The sequence below is a fragment of the Triticum dicoccoides genome, chromosome 2A (assembly GCF_002162155.2).
Source record: "Triticum dicoccoides isolate Atlit2015 ecotype Zavitan chromosome 2A, WEW_v2.0, whole genome shotgun sequence".
NCBI classification, from domain to species: domain Eukaryota; kingdom Viridiplantae; phylum Streptophyta; class Magnoliopsida; order Poales; family Poaceae; genus Triticum; species Triticum dicoccoides.
Window position 1 is genome coordinate 310,291,719 of NC_041382.1, and position 7,356 is coordinate 310,299,074.

Below are 7,356 nucleotides of genomic sequence, written 5' to 3' on the forward strand. Positions count from 1 at the left end.
GAATCTGCAGAGTTACCATCGAGTGTCGAGGGTGGAACCTCTTACATCACTCCTGATAAGATCTATGTAGTGTAGCTATACAGTCGAGGTCATCGAGGGTGATTTCCCCCTTAACCACTTTCGTTATGGCTCTGTCGTGCAACCCATCAAACGTGAACCTCGAGGGTGGATCCTCTTACGTTCACCTTGATGATAACATCGAGTGGGATTCACCGAGGGTGATTACTCGGGTTTTCTCCATGCTGTTAGACACACAGTTACTATGGTTACTATGACTTTACACTGAACCATGTTACTAAAGACGGGTCGGCCCTGAGGGGTATCCGCGTGAGCTTATTAGCGAGTGATGTGGAGTCGGGTTGACCTGCAAGGTGTCCGCGAGATAACTACGAGGCATGGCCGGGCATTCTTAGCCCTTGCCGCAAGTACTCGAGACGGGGCAACGGGGTCACATCTTTTGTGAGTATCTGCTTGTTACCGCGTGTTCCCAATCCACTAAGATTTGGATATTTGATCCGAGGGGCCTCTGGCCTGATAGCACTAACCATCACGTGGGCATAGTATGGGCGTTCTGCATCGTATACATCAGCCGAAGCTTAATAGACGTCAGCGACTGAGCGGCACGCGCCGGGTTGGACTGCGTAAGCTCCTGCCTTGTTGAAGGAGATAGCTAGGTCTGCTCATCGGCCGCCCACGCAACATGCAGGAGTTCCCGAGGAGATGGCCCATGACCCCTAGGGGCATAGGTTTAGTCCGGCATGCTGACCTCTCTATTAAGCCTAGGTCGGGTTGCGGCGTATCGTTTGGCTGAGGCCGGGCATGACCCAGGAAAGTGTGTCCGGCCGGAGTTAATCGAGCGTGGTGGATAAGTTGGTGCACCCCTACAGGGAAGAAAACATCTATCAATAGCCTGTCCTATGGTAACAGACACTTGGAGTTGTATCCCGGTCGATACAACTAGAACTGGATACTTGTGATGAGAAATGGTTGGATATGAGACTTGGATATGAGATGATAACTGGATAGTATGGCTCTGGGATTGCTTTCTCATAGGGAGTCGAGAAAGGATCTCTGGCCAAGGTTGATAACATTACTGCTACTTTACATTATGCTACTCTACTCCCTCCTGTTGCTGCAAGATGGTGGTTTCTAGAAGATGCTAGTCTTCGATAGGCTAGGCTTTCCCCTTCCCTTCTGGCATTCTGCAGTTTAGTCCACAGATACAACCCATTCCTTTGATACAGATGCATACTTAGTTTAGATCTAATGTAAATCTTGCGAGTACTTTGGATGAGTACTCACGGTTGCTTTGCTACTCCTTTTTCCCCATACCCAATTGTTGCGACCAGATGACATATCCCAGGAGCCAGACGATGCCACTGATGACTACTACTACCTGGAGGATGCTTACTACTACGTGAAGACCGCAGACGACTAGTAGTTAGGAGGCTCCCAGACAGGAGGCCTTGCCTTTTCGTTCGTTGTTGCTTTTGTGCTAGCCTTCTTAAGGCAATCTTGTCTAACTTATGTCTGTACTCAGATATTGTTGCTTCCGCTGACTCTTGTGTTTTTTGAGCTTATGTATTCGAGCCCCCGAGGCCCCTGGCTTGTAATATAAAGCTTGTATTATTTTAATTTGTGTCTAGAGTTGTGTTGTGATATCTTCCCGTGAGTCCTTGATCTTGATCGTACACATTTCCGTGTATGATTAGTGTACGGTCAAATCGAGGGCGTCACAGGAAGGATAGAACCAGTTGCTTGGTGAAGACCAGGATTTGGTAGACCCGTTCCAGTTGTTGTGACAACTGTACGTCTGGTTAGGGAGGCTAAGATTTAACTCAGAAGACCGCGTCTTCACCTTATTCCCCTTGAGCTAAGAAGACATAGTCCTCGCCAATCACTCTGGTAAGTCTTCAAGGTAGACTTCCAAACCTTCACAGCCTTCGTTCACCGGCAATCCACGATGACTCTTGGATGCTCAGAACGCGACGCCTAATCGGCTGGAGGATTCATAGTCCTCAAGTGTAACAAGTCTTTAGATCACGCAGACAGAAAGACTTCAGTGATGCCTAACACTCTTTGGCTCTGGGTGTTTTGGGCTTTATCCTCGCAAGGATCTCTCTCAAATGCTTCGGAGGTGGGTTTCTCTCAAACGATAAAAGCCATGCACTAACTCTGAGCAGCCACCAATTTATGGTGTAGGGGTGGTCTATTTATAGCCAGGCGGCAACCCAACCTGATTTGTCTGAAATGACCATGGGTCACTAAGGAACTGACACGTGTCCAACCGTCAGATTTCAAACACACGCGGCAGCTTGACTTGGGCTACAAGTAAACCTGACTCATCCAGCTCTGGATAAGATTTGCTCTCATTGTCTTCGCTCAAGTACATAGGATTTGGTTGAGCATCACATCAGTCACTCTGAATTTGTTCACTTGGACCCCACTTAACAGTACGGTGGTTCCTATGACTCAACAAAGAAGAAAAGGAAACTACAAAACAACTATGTCTTCGCACTCCATAGTCTTCATGTGAATGTCTTCTCATGTCATAGTCTTCACTGTGAATATCTTCACATGTCATAATCTTCACTGTGAATATCTTCACAGACCACAATTGTCTTCAATGTCTTCACACATTTTTAGGGGTCATCTCTGGTAGGTAAACTAAATCAATAAGGGACTACTACCTGTGTTATCCTGCAATTCTCACAAACACATTAGTCCCTCAATCAAGTTTGTCGTCAATACTCCAAAACCAACTAGGGGTGGCACTAGATGCACATATAGTTTAATTTCTTTTTCCCGCTTTCTTCTTGTGTGTTTGAAAAAACTTAAGAAAAAAACCAAAAAAATTAGTTGTAGTTTAGTTTACTTTCCATGTTCATTTAGTATTAGTATAAAAAGAAAACCCAAAAATATTTCTCGTTCTTCTCTTGCTTGTTGGGAGCTTTCCCGCGTAAATAGTTTTTCTCGTTCTTGTTTTACTTTCTTCAGAAAAACAAAAACTCCAAAAACATTTTAGTGTGTTTCTTTGAAATTCTTTTCTTTTCTTTGGGGGTCAAGAGGAGAAGACCACAATGAAAATGTTGAGTGGCTCTCATATGCATTATCATTGATCTAACAAAGAGCCCATATTGCATTGTCTTCTCCTTTGAATAAATATTTGCAGATTCCAGCTTAGTCCAATGCATGTGCACTATTATTATTATCCACACCATTCAGTCATGCAAGTTAAAGGAAATAATGACGATATATGATGAAATGATTGAGATGAGGAAAAGATGGTATGGGCTCGACCTATCTTGTTTTTGTAAATATGATTAGTTCATCATTCCTAATTCAGCCCATTATGAATGAAACATGTTTGCAATGACAATTAGAGATTATAGTTATTCATGCCATGCTTAATTAGCTATGAGTTTATAATGGTTTACCTTGCATGCCAACATGCTTTTAAAATGGTTGTGATGTAGTATGATAGGATGGTATCCTCCTTTGAATGATTCGAGTGGCTTGACTTGGCACATGTTCATGCATGTAGTTGAAACAAAATGAACATAGACTCCACGCTATTTATGTTCATGGTGATTTATATCCTACTCATGCTTGCACTCACTATTGGTTAATCTCAATGCATGTTTATGACTGTTCTCTCTAGTTGGTCACTTCCCAGTCTTTTTCCAGCCTTCACTTGTACTAAGCGGGAATACTGCTTCTGCATCCCCTTCCATAAACCCAAAGTTGTTCCATATGAGTCCACCATACCTACCTATATGTGGTATTTACCTACCATTCCAAGTAAATTTGCATCTGCCAAACTCTATGTTCGAATGATAATCTATTTTGTATGCTCAAATCGCTCATGTAGCAACTAGGGCTGTCAATATCTTCCATGCTAGGTGGGTTATTCTCACGATGAGTGGACTCCGCTCATCATTCACGAGAAAATGGCTGGTAACCGGGATGCCCAGTCCCATGCTCAAATCAAATCAAAATATAATTGAAAACAAAAATCCCCCAGGACTGTTGTTATTTGGACGGTACCCGTTGTTTCGGACCAGCCGTGGAGTGTGCTTCTTAGTGGTGGAGGAGTATAAACTTTACCATTCTGTTTGGGAACCGCCTATAATGTATGTAGCATGGAAGATGGCGAGATCTCTTGGTTGTTATGTTGACAATGAAAGCATACCGCTCAAAATATTATTTATCTCTGTTTCAAAAACTCGAGCTCTAGCACCTCTGCAAATCCCTGCTTCCCTCTGCGAAGGGCATATCTATTTACTTTTACTGCTGAATCCTCATCCTCTTATAAAAAGCACCAGTTAGAGAGCACCACTGTCATTTGTATGCATTGCTATTAATTTATATTGAGTGTGAATGTGACTGGATCTCTTTTACCATGAATTACAATGTCTAGTCAGTCCTTGATCTTCAAGGGTGCTCTGCATTTATGTTTTGCAGTCTTAGAAAGGGCTAGCGAAATACCATCTTGTTATATCATATCATGATTGTTTTGGGAAAGTGTTGTCATCTGAGATTTATTATTATTGCTCACTAGTTGATTATGCCATTGATATGTGTAAATGTGAGACCTAAATGTTATTGTGAATATGGTTAGTTCATAATCTTTGCTGAAAACTTGAATGCTGGCTTTACATATTTGCAACAACAAGATCAAATAGAGTTTGTAAAAGTTTTTCTTTATCACTTTCAGTTTGTCAACTGAATTGCTTGAGGACAAGAAATGGGTTAAGCTTGGGGGAGTTGTTATGTCTCCATCGTATCTACTTTTCCAAACTCCTTTGCACTTGTTTTGGACTCTAACTTGCATGATTTGAATGGAACTAACCTGGACTGGTGTCGTTTTCAGTAGAATTGCCATGGTGTTATTTTTGTGCAGAAATAAAAATTCTCGGAATGACCTAAAACTTCACAGAGATCAGTTTTGGAATAAATAAATAATATTGGCGAAAGAACCAACAGAAGTGGGCCCACATCTTGTCCACAAGGGTGGAGGGCACGCCCTCAGACCTTGTGGGCCCCCTTGGATCTCCACCGACCTCAACTCCAACTCCATATATTCATGTTCGGGGAGAAAAAACAGAGAGAAGGATTAATCGCGTTTTATGATGCGGAGCCGCCGCCACCTCATGTTCTTCCTCGGGAGGGCAGATCCGGAGTTTGTTTTGGGCTCCGAAGAGGGGAAATCATCGCCATCATCATCATCAACCATCCTCCATCACCAATTTCATGATGCTCACCGCCGTGCGTGAGTAATCCCATCGTAGGCTTCCTAGACGGTGATGTGTTTGATGAGATTTACCATGCAATCAAGTTGGTTTTGTTACGGTTTGATCCCTAATATCCATTATATTCTAAGATTGATGTTCCTATGACTTCGCTATGCTTAATGCTTGTCACTAGGACCCGAGTGCCATGATTTCAGATCTGAACCTATTGTGTTTTCACGAATATATTTGTGTTCTTGATCCTATCTTGCAAGTTATAGTCACCTACTACGTGTTATGATCCGGCAACTGTGAGGACCCCGATCCTAAGTCACACCGATCTAGCATGTAACACTTCATATCACTTTGCTGCCTCACGCACGGTATTCCCATGGGTGCCACTTTACCTGGCCCGGGATCGTTTGCGCCTTTTGGCTCACGTATATGATAGTGTCGCTAGCATCCATATGACAGAGAATCCGGGCCGACATGACTAGTCGTGAACCCAAAGTGGCACTAACTTACGGGGACAGGCATACATGAAACAACATCGAACATGTCAGTCATCAGCGTGTAAATCCGGTCTGTAGCAACTGGGCTAACAGGACTCCGGGAACCCGGGCTGTAGCGGGCTAGCAGGACTCCAGAAGTCACCGCGTGACATTTCCCCGAAGGGACAGACACAGGAACGAAGTGAATCACATGTCGGCCAGTCTAAGTGTTCCGGAGCAGTAGTACTGGGCTAGCAGGACTCTGGTAAACCGGGCTGTAGCAGACTACCAAGGCTCAGTGGAAACACCAGACTACATTTCCCCATAAGAGAGGCTACCAAGGATAAACAACTAGATTGTCGGATCCCACACATACCAAGCATTTCAATAACATACACACAATATGCTCGATATGTGCAAATACAACATGGCATCACAACAAAACTCTACGACTCAAAGTATTTATTCATTACGCTCCGAGGAGCGAGATATTACAAACATGGGTCTCATGACCCAACAATCATAGCATACAAATCAAAGCACATGTGGAAGCTTAACATGTCTGAGTACAGACATCTACAAATGAAAAAGGCTGAGAAGCCTGACTATCTACCAGATCCTACTGAGGACACAAGATCGTAGCTGAGGTATCAAGCTAAATGTCGAAGTCCACGTGGAACTACTAGCGAGACTGAAGTCTCTTTGCAAAACATAAATTAAGCAAACGTGAGTACAAAAGTACTCAGCAAGACTTACATGAGAACTAGCTACATATGCATCGGCATCAACAATGGGATGGTGGGGTTTAACTGCAGCAAGCCAGCTTTGACTCAGTGGCTAACCTGAACTACGACTGCAAGCAACTCTTTTGAGGTGGCGCACACGAGTCCACATATTCACCAATCAATACACCACTATGGATCCACTCCCGTCTACCTACGAGAACGCCATCCATAGCACTCACGCTTATCTTGCGAGTTTTAGAGTATCCACTTCAAGTTATCTATGAACTGTTATAGGTAACCCAGAAGTCCTTTACCGCGGACACGGCTATTCGAATAGATCATTTATAACCCTGCAGGGGTGTACTTCGTCACACATGTTTCCACCACTTAGCGTCTGCACACGACATGTGCTCGGCAAACTTCAAGAGAAAGCCGACGTGGGTGTAGACCACGACCTGACTAACCGCACAAGTCTTTAGTCTAGGTTTATCGCCTATTCGGGTTCCATCCACAAGGAAATCCGGCCGGGGTGTCCTCAACGGCCCCAACCGATGTGTACAGGGTTCTGAGATGCCAAACGGGCGCCCGGCATACCCGGCCACGGTGTATCTACCGCATCATAGCCCACCCCTGGGGTCAGCGCTACGCACGGCCGCCAACACATATCCTACAAACACCAGAAACTAGTTGCAACTCCTGGACAGAGGACAAGGGCGGTTAATAAGTCGATCGGGGTCATATTTCAGGGCCCAACGTGTGGTAGTAGCTGTTTCATGGATCACAAACACAGAACTCAGTTCCTGAGGACGGTTTCAGTGAGACAACCTATCATGTACTCCTACATGGCCTCTCACCGCTACCTTTACCAAATCGTGTTCACACACTTAGCTCACACATAGTAGGACATGT